Here is a 17,092-nt window from a genome sequence, read left to right as displayed (position 1 = left end):
CTCTCCCCTCTCGTTGCTATGCATCACCATGATCTTGCGTGTGCGTAGGAAATTTTTTGAAATTACTACGTTCCCCAACAGTGGCATCCGAGCCTAGGTTTTTATGGTTTGATGTTATATGCACGAGTAGAACACAAGTGAGTTGTGGACGATACAAGTCATACTGCCTACCAGCATGTCATACTTTGGTTCAGCAGTATTGTTGGATGAGATGACCCGGACCAACCTTACGCGTACGCTTACGCGAGACCGGTTCCCTCGACGTGCTTTGCACACAGATGGCTTGCGGGAGACATCTCACCAACTTTAGTTGAATCAAGTGTGGCTACGCCCGGTCCTTGAGAAGGTTAAAACGGAGTCTATTTGACAAACTATCGTTGTGGTTTTGATGCGTAGGTAAGATGAGTTCTTGCTTAAGCCCGTAGCAGCCACGTAAAACTTGCAACAAACAAAGTAGAGGACGTCTAACTTGTTTTCGCAGGGCATGTTGTGATGTGATATGGTCAAGACATGATGCTAAATTTTATTGTATGAGATGATCATGTTTTGTAACCGAGTTATCGGCAACTGGCAGGAGCCATATGGTCGTCGCTTTATTGTATGCAATGCAATCGCCCTGTAATGCTTTACTTTATCACTAAGCGGTAGCGATAGTCGTAGAAGCATAAGATTGGCGAGACGACAACGATGCTACGATGGAGATCAAGGTGTCGCGCCGGTGACGATGGTGATCATGATGGTGCTGCAGAGATGGAGATCACGAAGCACAAGATGATGATGACCATATCATATCACTTATATTGATTTGCATGTGATGTTTATCTTTTATGCATCTTATCTTGCTTTGATTGACGGTAGCATTATAAGATGATCTCTCACTAAATTATCAAGAAGTGTTCTCCCCGAGTATGCACCGTTGCCAAAGTTCGTCGTGCCCAGACACCACGTGATGATCGGGTGTGATAAGCTCTACGTCCATCTACAACGGGTGCAAGCCAGTTTTGCACACGCGGAATACTCGGGTTATACTTGACGAGCCTAGCATATGCAGATATGGCCTCGGAACACGGAGACCGAAAGGTCGAGCGTGAATCATATAGTAGATATGATCAACATAATGATGTTCACCATTGAAGACTAATCCATTTCACGTGATGATCGGTTATGGTTTAGTTGATTTGGATCACGTGATCACTTAGAGGATTAGAGGGATGTCCATCTAAGTGGGAGTTCTTAAGTAATATGATTAATTGAACTTTAATTTATCATGAACTTAGTCCTGGTAGTATTTTGCAAATTATGTTGTAGATCAATAGCTCGTGTTGCTGCCTCCCTGTGTTTATTTTGATATGTTCCTAGAGAAAATTATGTTGAAAGATGTTAGTAGCAATGATGCGGATTGGATCCGTGATCTGAGGTTTATCCTCATTGCTGCACAGAAGAACTATGTCCTTGATGCACCGCTAGGTGACAGACCTATTGCAGGAGCAGATGCAGACGTTATGAATGTTTGGCTAGCTCAATATGATGACTACTTGATAGTTTAAGTGCACCATGCTTAACGGCTTAGAATCGGGACTTCAAAGACGTTTTGAACGTCATGGACCATATGAGATGTTCCAGGAGTTGAAGTTAATATTTCAAGCAAATACCCGAGTTGAGAGATATGAAGTCTCCAACAAGTTCTATAGCTAAAAGATGGAGGAGAATCGCTCAACTAGTGAGCATGTGCTCAGATTGTCTGGGTACTATAATCGCTTGAATCAAGTGGGAGTTAATCTTCCAGATAAGATAGTGATTGACAGAATTCTCTAGTCACCATCACCAAGTTAGAAGTTCGTGATGAACTATAATATGCAAGGGATAACGGAAACAACTCCCAAGCTCTTCGTGATGATGAAATCAACGAAGGTAGAAATCAGGAAAAACATCAAGTGTTGATGGTTGACAAGACCACTAGTTTCAAGAAAAGGGCAAAGGGAAGAAGGGGAACTTCAAGAAGAACGGCAAGCAAGTTGCTGCTCAAGTGAAGAAGCCCAAGTCTGGTCCTAAGCATGAGACTAAGTGCTTCTACTGCAAAGGGACTGGTCACTGGAAGCGGAACCACCCCAAGTGATTGGCGGATAAGAAGGATGGCAAAGTGAACATAAGTATATTTGATATATATGTTATTAATGTGTACTTTACTAGTGTTTATAGCAACCCCTCAGTATTTGATGCTAGTTCAGTTGCTAAAGAGTAGTAACTCGAAACGGGAGTTGCAGAATAAACAGAGACTAGTTAAGGGTGAAGTGACGATGTGTGTTGGAAGTGGTTCCAAAGATTGATATGATCATCATCGCAGACCCCCTATACTTTCGGGATTAGTGTTGAACCTAAATAAGTGTTATTTGGTGTTTGCGTTAAGCATGAATATGATTTGATCATGTTTATTGCAATACGGTTATTCATTTAAGTTAGAAAACAATTGTTGTTCTGTTTACATGAATAAAACCTTCTATGGTCATACACACCAACGAAAATGGTTTGTTGGATCTCGATCGTAATGATACACATATTCATAATATTGAAGCCAAAAGATGCAAAGTTAATAATGATAGTGCAACTTGTTTGTGGCACTGCCGTTTAGGTCATATTGGTGTAAAGCGCATGAAGAAACTCCATGCTGATGGAATTTTGGAATCACTTGATTATGAATCACTTGATGCTTGCGAACCATGCCTCATGGGCAAGATGACTAAGACTCCGTTCTCCGGAACAATAGAGCGAGCAACAGATTTGTTGGAAATCATACATACTGATGTATGTGGTCCGATGAATATTAAGGCTCGCGACAAGTATCATTATTTTCTGACCTTCACAGACGATTTGAGCAGATAAGGGTATATCTACTTGATGAAACATAAGTCTGAAACATTTGAAAAGTTCAAAGAATTTCAGAGTGAAGTGGAAAATCATCGTGACAAGAAAATAAGGTTTCTACGATCTGATCGCGGAGACAAATATTTGAGTTACGAGTTTGGTCTTCAATTAAAACAATGTGGAATAGTTTCACAAACTCATGCCACCTGGAACACCACAGCATAATGGTGAGTCCGAACGTCATAACCGTACTTTATTGGATATAGTACTATCTATGATGTCTCTTACCGATCTACCACTATCGTTTTTGGGGTTATGCATTAAAGACAGCTGCATTCACGTTAAAAGGGCACCATCTAAATCTGTTGAGACAACACCGTATGAACTGTGGTTTGGCAAGAAACCAAAGTTGTTGTTTCTTAAAGTTTGGAGTTGCGATGCTTATGTGAAAAGGTTTCATCATGATAAGCTCGAACCAAATCGGAGAAATGCGTCTTCATAGGATACCCAAAGGAGATTGTTGGGTACACCTTCTATCACAGATCCGAAGGCAAGACTTTCGTTGCTGAGAATGGATCCTTTCCAGAGAAGGAGTTTCTCTCGAAAGAAGTGAGTGGGAGGAAAGTAGAAAACTTGATAAGGTAATTGTACCTTCTCCCTTAGTGGAAAGTAGTTCATCACAGAAATCTCTTCTTGTGACTACTACACCAATTAGTGAGGAAGCTAATGATGATGATCATGTAACTTCAGATCAAGTTACTACTGAACCTCGTAGGTAAACCAGAGTGAGATCCGCACGAGAGTGGTACGGTAATCCTGTTCTGGAGGTCATGTTACTTGACCATGACGAACCTACGAACTATGAAGAAGCGATGGTGAGCCCAGATTCCGCGAAATGGTTTGAAGCCATGAAATCTGAGATGGGATCCATGTATAAGAACAAAGTGTGGACTTTGGTTGACTTGCTCGATGATCGGCAAGCAATTAAGATTAAATGGATCTTCAAGAGGAAGACAGACGATGATAGTAGTGTTACTATGTACAAAGCTAGAATTGTCGCAAAAGGTTTTCGACAAGTTCAAGGTGTTGACTACGATGAGAGTTTCTCACTCGTATCTATGCTTAAGTCTGTCCGGATCATGTTAGCAAATGCCGCATTTTATGAAATCTGGCAAATGGATAACAAAACTGCAATCCTTAATGGATTTATTAAAGAAGAGTTGTATATGATGCAACCAGAAGGTTTTATCAATCCTAAAGGTGCTAACAAAATATGCAAGCTCCAGCGATCCATCTATGGACTGGTGCAAGCATCTCGGAGTTGGAATACACGCTTTGATAAGTTGATCAAAGCATATAGTTTTATACAGACTTGCGATGAAGCCTGTATTTACAAGAAAGTGAGTGGGAGCACTACAACATTTCTGATAAGTATATGTGAATGACATATTGTTGATCGGAAATAATGTAGAATTATTCTGTAAAGCAATAAGGAGTGTTTGAAAGGAGTTTTTCAAAGAAAGACTTCGGTGAAGCTGCTTACATATTGAGCATCAAGATCTATAGAGATAGATCAAGACGCTTGATAAGTTTTTTCAATAAGTACATACCTTGACAAGATTTTGAAGTAGTTCAAAATGGAACAGTCAAAGAAAGAGTTCTTGACTGTGTTACAAGGTGTAAAAATTGAGTAAGACTCAAAACCCGACCACGGCAAAAGATAGAAAGAGAATGAAAGTCATTCCCTATGCTTTGGCCATAGGTTCTATAAAGTATGTCATGCTGTGTACCAGATCTATTGTATACCCTGCACTAATTTTGGCATGGGAATACAATAGTGATCTAGGAGTAGATCACCGGACAGCGGTCAAAATTATCCTTAGTGGAATAAGGATATGTTTCTCGATTATGGACGTGACAAAAAGGTTCGTCGTAAAAGGTTACGTCGATGCAAGTTTTGACACTAATCTAGATGACTCTAAGTCTCAATCTAGATACATATTGAAAATGGGAGCAATTAGCTAAAGTAGCTCCGTGCAGAGCATTGTAGACATAGAAATTTGCAAAATACTAACGGATCTGAATGTGGCAGACCCGTAGAATAAGATTCTCTCACAAGCAAAACATGATCACACCTTAGTACACTTTGGGTGTTAATCACATAGCGATGTGAACTAGATTATTGAATCTAGTAAACCCTTTGGGTGTTGGTCACATGGCGATGTGAACTATGGGTGTTAATCACATGATGATGTGAACTATCGATGTTAATCACATGGTGATGTGATCTAGATTATTGACTCTAGTGCAAGTGGGAGACTGAAGGAAATATGCCCTAGAGGCAATAATAAAGTTATTATTTATTTCCTTATTTCATGATAAATGTTTATTATTCATGCTAGAATTGTATTAACCGGAAACATAATACATGTGTGAATACATAAACAAATAGAGTGTCACTAGTATGCCTCTACTTGACTAGCTCGTTAATCAAAGATGGTTATGTTTCCTAACCATGGACAAAGAGTTGTTATTTGATTAACGGGGTCACATCATTAGTTGAATGATCTGATTGACATGACCTATTCCGTTAGCTTAGCACTCGATCGTTTAGTATGTTGCTATTGCTTTCTTCATGACTTATACATGTTCCTTTAACTATGAGATTATGCAACTCCCGTTTGCCGGAGGAACACTTTGGGTGCTACCAAACGTCACAACGTAACTAGGTGATTATAAAGGAGCATTACATGTGTCTCCAAAGGTAGATGTTGGGTTGGCGTATTTCGAGATTAGGATTTGTCACTCCGATTGTCGGAGAGGTATCTCTGGGCCCTCTCGGTAATGCACATCATATAAGCCTTGCAAGCATTGCAACTAATATTTTAGTTGTGAGATGATGTATTACAGAACGAGTAAAGAGACTTGCCGGTAACGAGATTGAACTAGGTATTGGATACCGACGATCGAATCTCGGGCAAGTAACATACCGATGACAAAGGGAACAACGTATGTTGTTTTGCGGTCTGACCGATAAAGATCTTCGTAGAATATGTAGGAGCCAATATGGGCATCCAGGTCCCGCTATTGGTTATTGACCGGAGACGTGTCTCGGTCATGTCTACATTGCTCTCGAACCGTAGGGTCCGCACGCTTAAGGTTTCGATGACGGTTATATTATGAGTTTATGTATTTTGATGTACCGAAGGAGTTCGGAGTCCCGGATGAGATCGGGGACATGACGAGGAGTCTCGAAATGGTCGAGACGTAAAGATCGGTATATTGGACGACTATATTCGGACATCGGAAAGGTTCTGAGTGATTCGGGTATTTTCGGAGGTACCGGGGAGTTACGGGAATACGAGGAAGAAGCAATGGGCCTTGATGGGCCTTAGTGGGAAGGACCAGGAGGTGGCGCGCGCCCCTCCCAAGTCCAGTCCGAATTGGACAAGGGATTTGGGGCGCGGCCCCTCTCTCCCTTCCTTCCCCTCTTCCCCTCTTTCCCCCCTTGAACTAGTTGGACTAGGAAAGGTGGAATCCTACTCCCGGTGGGAGTAGGACTCCCCTTGGCGCGCCCAAACAAGGCCGGCCGCCCCCTCCCCCTTGATCCTTTATATACGGGGGCAGGGGGCACCTCTAGAGACACAAGTTGATCCTTGAGATCGTTCCTTAGCCGTGTGCGGTGCCCCCCTCCACCATATTCCACCTCGGTCGTATTGTTGCAGCGCTTAGGCGAAGCCCTGCGATAGTAGAACATCAAGATCGTCACCACGCCGTCGTGCTGACGGAACTCTCTCCCCGGAGCTTTGCTGGATCGGAACCCGAGGAGCGTCACCGAGCTGTATGTGTGTCAAGAACTCGGAGGCGCCGGAGTAACGGCGCTGGGATCGGTCGGATCGCGAGGAGAACGTACGACTACTTCCTCTACGTTGTGATCGCTTCCGCTTCGGTCTACAAGGGTATGTAGACAACACTCTCCCCTCTCGTTGCTATGCATCACCATGATCTTGCGTGTGCGTAGGAAATTTTTTGAAATTACTACGTTCCCCAACACTAGTGTGCAGTCCGGGAGGGATCTTACCTGCAATTTTGCCACGTTCAGCCATTGCATCACAAGGAGACAGGAACAACAAGGTAATGCTAGTGCCTGTGGAGGAAGAAAAGACACGTCTACCTACAACCGACCATCTAAGCCCGGTGATCAACATATATCCGGAGGAACCTCTTCGGACGATTGACCCGGTAAAAGTGAAAGGGAGTGGGTGGCGGTGTCTAGCAAACTCCGAGGAACCGACAGATTTTGAGGACGCGAATACGAAGTGGTGTTGGCGTCAGGCTATGAAAGAGGAGTTGAGGTCGATCCACGACAATAATGCATGGGAGCTTGTGGATCTTCCCAACAATGAAAAAGCCATGGATCTCAAGTGGGAATTTACGATCAAGAGAGATGTCGAAGGGTCCGTGAAGCACAAAGCAAGGCTAGTAGTCAAAGAGTATGTGCAAGAGAAAGGTGTTGACTTCGAAGAAGTGTTCGTTCCCATTGAAAGGATGGAATCAGTGAGATTACTCATCGCTCTCGCGGTTCAGGAATCATGAAAGATACATCACATGGATGTACAATCCGCGTTTCTGAACAGAGAGTTAGAAGGAGACGTTTATGTGAGCCAACCACCAGGATTCATCAAAGAGGGAGAAGAACACAAAGTACTGGAGCTACACAAAGTCTTGTTCGGGCTACGCCAAGGCTCTCGGGCATGGAGCATCAAACTTGATCGAACGATGATTTCTCTTGGATTTGAGAAAGCTCCACTAGAGCATGCGATGTACAAGGAAGGTATGACGAAGGTCAACTATGTTTGCACCGATGATCAGCTGGCGGACATCCTGACTAAAGCTTTGGATCGAGAGAAGATCCTGAAGATGCGAAGAAGAATCGGCATCGATGCAGTGACGTGACGACGTCGTGTTTAGGGGGGTGATTGTTGGAATTAAACACGACAAAAGCCTCCCATAATGGTACGTGTCCAGGTTGGTGTGCATACATGTATCCGTGTAGTGCTAGAGCTTGTCTCCGAGTAGTATTGGAATTAGCTTCCGGTAGTTTTTCCTCTCGTAGCTAGCTAGCTTGGTACTACTATTTATATGGGTGCAAACAGACCTGTAACTTGTACCTTGAGTTGAAGCAATAAAGCATACACAAGGCTCGATACGAGCCTTTGGCAATACGCCGGCGTCTCGCGTGCGTGCGTTTGTGTTTCCGGCCGTGCTGGCCGTTGTGTGCGTGCGTGGCTATTAGTAGATCGTTTACGATCAGCCGTGATACGTAGGTGTATTTTGCTTCGGCCACTTGGGGCAGGAACCAAGACTGTCGGCAAGTTCTTTGTCGTCGTTCGTCGTCGGTCGTTTACGTGTCGCCGGAAAGTACTCGGCGTGCACAGTTTGGGCCAACAGAAACTGTGTCAAAATCTCCAAAGTTGAATCATCTCAGCATCATTAAACAAAATCGGCATTTGAGATGGGGAACAACAAAATGTCTATCATTGTTTTTTTACTCTACGCATTATCAAGTAATAGTTTCACCACTACTATAATGATAGCTTAGTTGGATGGGGAAACCATTCCTAGCCTGCTGATTAAAAACTAATAGGAACGTAGTAACAAAACAGATGCGGTCATCATCGTGCACCTGCAAATGATTTAGCGCTGGCCGTCCACCTCGACGGCTTGTATCGGCAACAGGCCGGCCCTCGTCTGCCTGTCCAGCACAGCAGCACGGTTAGCTCCAGAGAACATAAATTTTGAAGGAGATCAGGTTAGGCATATGAAGGCAAATAACCATGGCTCCAACGGCGCAAGCACTCGATTCAAACCAAAATCAGGTCCTTGCTTTTGTACCTTCACAAGTTGGCATTCTTCCAATTTTATTAAACAAAAGAACAGTTACAATCATAGTTTGCTTGAGTTGACTGACAAATATCCTTGAGAAGCAACAACCCAAATACTGGACACGGAAGAAATAAATGTGGATTCGTACAATAACAGCTGAACCAAAATCGAGCAAGATGTATCGCCATGCTGAATAGGGCATAGAGCAGTATTTTCCATGGATGAGCTCATGAGCATAACAGGACAGTGTTCCATTCAACAGAAGATGTAACTAATTTAACATCCATACACATGTATTACAATTTGTATTATATGATGAATCCCCTTTTCACTTTACTCAATCCAAAGAGGGGCAATGTTTTTTCATGCTAACAACTTCGATATAGCAGGATATGTGCCTCCCGCAACACACATGTTAAAAATTATTGACAGACATAATCAACATTTGTTATTATTAGTACTACAAAAGGACACACCGAAGAAACTTTTCAATGTTTATTACAGCCCAAGGAGCACTATCATGCCTCCCTTCAGCTGACCCAACTAATAAAACGAAGCTATCTTTTTAGCTAGGAAGTTCAGTAATCCATGTCAAGGGAAAAAGAAGCTGAGGTATCAGAACGCCACTTGGACCAGTCCTCTTGTTAGATAAAGATTGGTGTTCTCTCCATGCGACATCATAGTTAAAACTGTGTGAGTAATACGACATCTCTTGGATTTGTTTTTATGTGGTTGATTGTAGCTAGAGACAAAAGGCAACATATATAGAGCTGAACTAAAGAAAATACCAAACCATCTGAGATAGGAGATTGACTTGCAGGGAAGACCATAGCATCCATATAAAAAGAATAAGGTGAGACCAATCTGGAATCGAACCAACCAAATGACATTTTTTTTCTAGAACTTACCCATAATCCTTTCTTTAATTAGCCACATCCGTTTAAATATTCTATTTAAGCCCACAATCCTTCCTTTATTTTCTCATTCGCTTAATTAGCTCGCTCTAAACATGATGATTGCCACTCGTATATTTAGACCGAGTTGGAATTAGTAAATGTGAAAGGCGCATAGGTTGTTGGTTCTTATATCGAAGAGCTACACAGGAGGTCATGTGTTCAATTCCCACAATGTTGATTTATTTTGACCCAATTATTTTTCGCGGTCTCTATGAAAGCCCATAAAAGGCCCATCAACATACAATACCTGGCCCAGATCGCTTAGCGTGTGTAAACCAAACGAAAAGGACTAAACCAAACCATGAATACATATTCCCTTTAATGTAAGTATGACAAGATAAATGGCAATAGAAAACTAGGAGATTGAGGAGATATTGGAATGGATGGCAAATCAATATTGAAAGGGTGCGTAGAAATCTAAAAAAGGAAATTTCTAGCAAATTTGATGATTTGGTAAAAAAAAAGATGAAACTAGAGCTACTAATCTAAAGAAGCTTCTTAGAAATGAAGAATTGAAATGGAAACAGAGAACAAACAGTAATTTTTTATTAGAAGGAGATGGGAATACTAACTACGTCCATCTCAAAGCCGTTGGACGAAAAAAATTGCAACTTTGCAAAATAATGGTGTTGAGCGTAGGAGATGATGAGCAGATAAAGCACATTACTCAAATCTATAAAACCCTTTTTTGTGCTCATGACACTACCTCCATTTCTTTTGATGGTTTACATTGTTCTCACTTAAGTACTGAGGAACAATATTTTCTTACCAAGGAAATTGATTTGGAGGAGAAGAAAAAAGATATGTTTGGTTTGTACCATAATAAATCTACACAACCTATTAGTTTACCTATATAATTTTACCAAGTGTTTTGGAAAGATATTACACATGATTAGAAAGAAATGTTTGATGCATTTCATAAAGGAGTGTTGGATGTTGAGAGGTGGAATTACGGCATTATTACCCTGTTTCCAAAAGTTCACAATGCTAAGGCATGCTTCATAAGTTCGGGCCAATATGCCAGCTAAGTGTCAACAGTAAAATACTTAAAAACTTTTAGATATTAGATTTGGACTAGTGATGGGAAAGTATATTTCTGACACTCGGACTGATATTATTAGGGGTAGGTATATAATGGTGGGTGTTTGTTTATTTCATGAAACCATTCATGCAATTCAATCAACAAAAAAACTGGGGTGTTGCTTATGTTAGATTTTGAAAAGGTATATGACAAAGTTTGAGTGGACTTTTCAAAATCTAACATAAGCAACACCCCATCTTATGTGAGAAGTCATGGCTGAAATCCTTCATGTAGACTCCTAGGCATGCGATGCGGCTTTTTGGGCTAAGGACAGTTGATCCTGGATGGTTTAGATCTATATAATATACATGATCTGTTTTTGGAGGAGATTGTGTTTAGATGTTGTTATAGTTTTTGTTGCTTTGATACATATGTTGCAGGTGGCTGGTGTTGGCCTTGGTTCTTTTACTCTTTTGAATCATTCAGAGCTTGTGATGTTATTCTCCTTAGCTAGTCTGTTAACTATGGTTTGCATTATTTCTAGTTATGCTTGTTTTTAAAACAGTTGTGGTGGTTTCTCTTAGGTGGATTTGAGCCAGTTTCTCCATACTTGCAGATGCACATGTTTCCTTCCTTGTTGATTAACAATCTTTGAATCAGTGTTGAAACTATACTTTGATACTAATGCAGTTTTAGTATTACCATAACTGTGTGCTCATTTCCAACAGACTCATATCCGATCAAGGTTCAATACGGTGGTTAGCCTAATTGTCTCATTGTTGTTGGAGGTGTTGTTTAAAATGGTTATGGAAGAAGGTGCCCTGACACGTGGCATGATAAACCTTTATTATTCAAATTACTCTTATGGAACATGATAGAAGACATCATCTATTGCAAGGATTTTTATGGTCCAAATTTGGAAGACTAAATACCGGCTGGTGTCATGGAAGATGAATGGAGAGTGTTGAACCTAAATGCCATTGGTATGATTTGTTTGTACATCAATAGTGATATATTCCATAAAGTTGCAACTGAAACAAAAGCTTATGAAATGTGGTAGAAGTTAGACACCATATTTGGAAGAAAGATATTAGTAAACAAGGCCATGGTAATCAAATATTTGTGAAGCTTGACTAGCAAAATGAAATAAGGTGATTGAGAAATTGAATGTCTTCTAATATTGTCTAATCAACTCTTATCTATGAAGATCAAGTTTGACGACTAGGTGCAAGCATTGTTGCAAATGAGTTCCATTCTTAATAGCTAGAACACATTTTTTTGTGTCACTCAGCAGTTCAGGTTCAAATGGTAGGCCAACACTAGAGATGGTGACGAACATCATGTTGAATGAAGAATCCAAAAATATATAACATGGAGAAACAGTGCCTCTTCTCATTATGCAAATGTGGCTAAACCCAAGGTAAAATATGGGAATCATGGAAGTAGACATGCAAGACTCAGCAAGGCATAGATAAATCTAGTGGGAGATCAAGGTTAAGACAAAAAGGAGTTTACTTGTGGCAATCCAGGACATCAAAGGAATGATTGCATGCTATATAAAACAGATCTTGGAGAAGGTAAAGCTACAAAGTAAAACCAAGAAAATGGAAGAGACGTTTTCCGACATGACTACACAATGTGAGGATTATTTAGTCATTAGAGATGAAGAATGATATATTGTTGTTCATGACAATGCAATGAGTTAGGGTGTGCATTGATGTGTGTCCTTACATATCACATCATACTAAGAGCACTTCAGATCACACACCACTTGCATTAGTGGCTCTATGAGAATGAGAGACAGTGGTCTATCAAAAAATATTGACAACCATATGCTTTAAACCAAACATTGGTTGCAGGTTGTTGCTCAATGACACGAGGCATATTTCATTAATAAGGTCGCTTGATGATCTCATCAATGGCAATTACCATGGTGAAGGAAAATGGAAACCCACCAGAGGCTCTTTGATTGTGACCCGCAGAAGTAAGCAAGGGTATCTATCTGTTACCAAAAACCAAGTTGTACAAGGAAGTATTGAGTATTGCTGCTAAGGACATTTCAATCAACGAGTCGCACATATAATGTTATAAACTGTTCAGATGAGCATTCATGTACTAGTCTTAATTTATACTAATGAATATGGTGATCGATTTTTGATGCAATGCTTTGTTTATTCAATACACTCGTGCTTAACAAAAAGTCCGAAAATCCATATGACTATTATGTAGGTAGTTCCTATGTTCCAGTTTTTATTAATCTTCCAGCACTGCAGGGACAAGGAGGAGCTTCTCCTTTCGGTGTACTGTTACCCCAAATGATTCAGTCATACTGATGCCAGCTTCCATTGATTCTGATGGTAGCTTCCAGTCGAAGTGGTACATGAGATTTGCTAGCATGATTTCAATCGTCACAATAGCAAAGTTGATACCTGGGCATATCCTCCGCCCAGTCCCAAAGGGCAAGTAAGGGAAATTGTTTCCCTTGTAGTCCATAGTTGCAGCGCTACCACCTTCCATAAACCGCTCAGGCATGAACTCTTCTGCGCTCTCCCAACTACTGGGATCCCTTGCAAGAGCCCAGCTGTTTACGATGGCGCGCGTCCCTGATGGTATGGTGTAGCCATTGATTTTGCAGTCGGCCATGGAGAGGTGAGGCACAAGGAGCGGTGCGGGCATATGGAGCCGAAGTGTCTCTTTGATGACTGCCTTTAGGTAGGCCAAACTGCTCAGATCGTCTTCAGCAATCATTTCTTTCCCCTTGGATATAGTGCTCCTGACCTCGGTTTTCAGCTTATTCATGAGGTGGGGTTTTTGCATGAGCCGAACCATGGCATATTCCAACACTATGAACGATGTATCGGTGCCAGCTTCAAACATGATCTGCATACATAAATACATACGTATACACATATAAGAACGAACAACATATATAAGCTACACTCTCCGTTCCAAATTATTTAAAGTTTTATGTTTGTCTTAAGTCAACTCTTTTAAATTGACCAAGTTTATAGAAAAAATATAACAATATTATTGAAGCCAAATTAGCTTTGTTACAAAATATATTCCGTATACTATATATATTTGATGTTTTAAATACTAAGACACTTTTGAATAGACTTAGTCAAATATAGTAAAATTTGACTAAACACAAAGCTATAACTTCAAATACTTTGGAACGGAACCTTAATATATGTAGGTAGGTGAGGTTTGTGAGGTCCTACCTCCAACTGAGCCTTAATATGGTCTCTCGTAAGATTGTACTCTTGTTGAATGGAAAGCAACACATCGATGAAGTCGCTGTCCTCGCCGCCTTGTTCTGACGCGGGCCTGCTTGCATGGTCATCGATGAGGCTATTGAGAAGTTTGTCCCACATCTTGTTCACCTTCTGGGCCTTGGCGCACACCATCTTCTTGATGAAGTCCAACTTCACCAACACTGGGAAGTAGTCTTCCAGGTTGAAACCGCCGATGAGCGACGAGTTGGCCTCGACGAGCTCCCGGAAGAGCTTGTTGTGGCCTTGTTTCCTGAAAGACTTACCGGACACAGCATGGCAAACGATGTCGTTGGCGAATGCGTTGAGGAGGTCACTCATGTCCATGGCGATGCCAGTGGTGGCCGCCTCCCGGATCTTGGCCACCACCAACCTCACCTTGTTAATCGAGGAGGCGAGCAGAGGCAGCAATAGTTAATTTCAGTATGGCTAATGAGGTGGACAACATGCACTGACGCAGATTTTTTGAGCACCTGCATCCCGGCCCTGCTATCCTGACTCTCTAATGTCGCTTTAAGATCTATGTGACACAACTAACTTTCTACATATGTTTTTTTATTTTTTGTTTCTCTCATATAGAACATGCCTTGAAGTTCAAACCATTGCAGTGTGTCAAAGCTTTTTAATTAGAATCTAGGATAAATGTTTCAGAATTTTTGGTCCGACATAAATACTAAAAATAAGATTTTTTTAATCAGACAAATCTTATTTTGTATATTTATGTTTGACAAAAAATCTAAAAGTTTTATCCTAGATTCTAGTTAGAAAGTTTTGCTGCTCTACATAGGTTTAAACTTCAAGACATGTTCTACTCCCTCTGTTCTCAAATAATTGTCTTTCTAGCCATCTCAAATGGACTACAACATACGGATGTATGTAGACATGTTTTAGAGTGTAGATTCACTCATTTTGCTCCGTATGTAGTCACTTGTTGAAATCTCTAGAAAGATAATTATTTAGGAACTGAGGGAGTATATAAGAGAAACAAAAAAGAGAAATGTACTTGCATGAATCATGATGCGGGGAATGGATGACTAGGTAAGAATGGCCTGGATGCAGGTGCTCTAAAACATATTTTCGCAGCATGCACTGATGCACAATGTGCAACCAAATTCAAGTTGATGGTTGGCTACCTCGTTCTCACGCGCATGGCGGTAGGAGCGGACCTTCTTGTTGGTGAGGAGGTGCGTGGTGGCGATCTTCTTGACCTGCCGCCAGTGCTCGCCGTAGGGGCAGAAGGCGACGTCCGTGGAGCCGTAGAAGAGGATGTCGGTGACGGGGGAGTAGGCCCGGGACGCGAAGACGTGGTCGTGGGTGCGCAGCACGGCCTGCGCGGCGCTCGGCGAGGTTACGATGAGCGTCGGTACGGCTCCGAGGCGGAGGAGCATGAGTCCATCGCGGCCGTGCTCGGCGGCGAGGTCCCGGAGCGAGACGTGCGGGAGGGGGCCGACGAGGTGCAGGTGGCCGATGATGGGGAGCCTGCTGGGAGGAGAAGGCAGCTTGCTCAGCTGATCTTCTCTGGCTCTGGCGGTGATGGTGGCCGTCGACGGCGTCCCGAAGCGACGTGCCACGAAGAGTACGAGAAGTGGACAGACGAGCAGCAGAGAGACCACTAGGGCTGCCTGTGGAGACGGCGACCTCGCCTGCAGCAGCAGCAGCAGCTCGTGGAGGCTATGCTGCACCTGCGACATGGCTGTTCAGTTTACGGAACGAGGGATTGGTCGCTGGGTTTCTTTCCAACAGCAGCTCAGCTGGCTTATTTATAGCTAGAAGCTTGGAGATTCCAGCAAGAGCAAGGCATCTTTTTTTGTCCGTAGTTTATTTAGAAGAAAACTGCAGGCCGATGTAGAGAGCCACGACACCATGAGAGGCAATTAATTTGCATACTACACATGTGGTGACGTCTTGTAGTTTATCCCTCGGGTCTTCGTCCTCACTGACCTCACACGATAGCCCCTCGATTGTGACACGCTTCAACTACAACAGAACCTTACGTCGGTGAGCACTTGAACACAAACTTCACTCCTCATCCTCGTCTCACACCGCCCGTCTCTTGGTGGCAAGCCGGCATTGAACACAAACTTCACTGGATCCTCATCCTAGTCTCACACCGCCCGTCTCTTGGCGGGCGGCAACACAACTCGCCGTATACTAGCAACTCAACTTCGTTATGTAACATGCCAAAACTCCTTGAAATCTCCCAAATGCTCCTGCAGACACCATGACTTAGGACATGCTAACACCACTCGCACCACCAATCCTGCAGTACCTAATACCTATGCCACACCTAACTAGGATCCATATCCAAACCAGACACTACTACTGTAGCTGCCGTCACCACCACCACAACCACTTGATACATGGGAGTTCTGATTCATTACCGACACATCATAAATGCGGAGTGGAAACAGGTCGAAGAGCGCTTAGAGAAACGACCGAGTAGTTGAAAAGGCAAGTTGCTTTCTGTTCAAGGAAGACTTGTCTTGATCAATTCTGTTCTTACAGACCTAGTTCTCCATATGCTCTCATTTTTCCAACTCCCAAAATGAATTATGCAAGATCGAGATTCTTTTCGTAGGGTACAGTGAAAATGAAAAAATATAGGATAACCAAATGGAGTATGGTTTGTCTACCAAAACATCAGGGAGATCTAGGTCCATGTCGAAAATAATGGCTTACTAGGTAAATGACTTACTAGCTACTTGCCGAGGATGGTGACTGGCAACCCCTCTTGTCCAATAAGTATTTAGGCCCAAAACCATGTCTCAGGCATGATGGAAGCCTGGGAATTCATATTTTTAGGCAGAACTGATGGCGGTAAACAAACATCTTTTCCGCTTTGATTCCTTCTAGATAAAGGATGGCTCATAGATTCGATTTTGGCAAGACAAGTGGTTGGGAAATGTCACCCTCCGACAACAGTATACAACTATATATTGCATTGTTCGCAATAAGAATGATAAAGGGCAAGCAAGAAATGTAGTGCTCTTGCTGAGACAATCAAACACCTCTTCTTCCGATGCAAGGTTGCATGTTCCACATGATCACCCATCCAAATAGTATTGAATTTGTATCAGCTAACAAGTGTTTTCAAT

The 17,092-nt window shown here is 42.2% G+C and overlaps 1 pseudogene; it reads right to left on the bottom strand.

Annotated features, from left to right (window-relative positions):
- Positions 1 to 12,921: 12,921 nt before the first annotated feature.
- Positions 12,922 to 15,706, bottom strand: LOC123184380 (indole-2-monooxygenase-like; annotated as a pseudogene).
- Between the last annotated feature and the right edge of the window lie 1,386 nt (positions 15,707 to 17,092).

The sequence above is a fragment of the Triticum aestivum genome, chromosome 2A (assembly GCF_018294505.1).
Source record: "Triticum aestivum cultivar Chinese Spring chromosome 2A, IWGSC CS RefSeq v2.1, whole genome shotgun sequence".
Taxonomy (NCBI): domain Eukaryota; kingdom Viridiplantae; phylum Streptophyta; class Magnoliopsida; order Poales; family Poaceae; genus Triticum; species Triticum aestivum.
The sequence above is the reverse complement of the archived record's forward strand: the minus strand, read 5'-3'. Positions and strand labels throughout refer to the sequence as shown.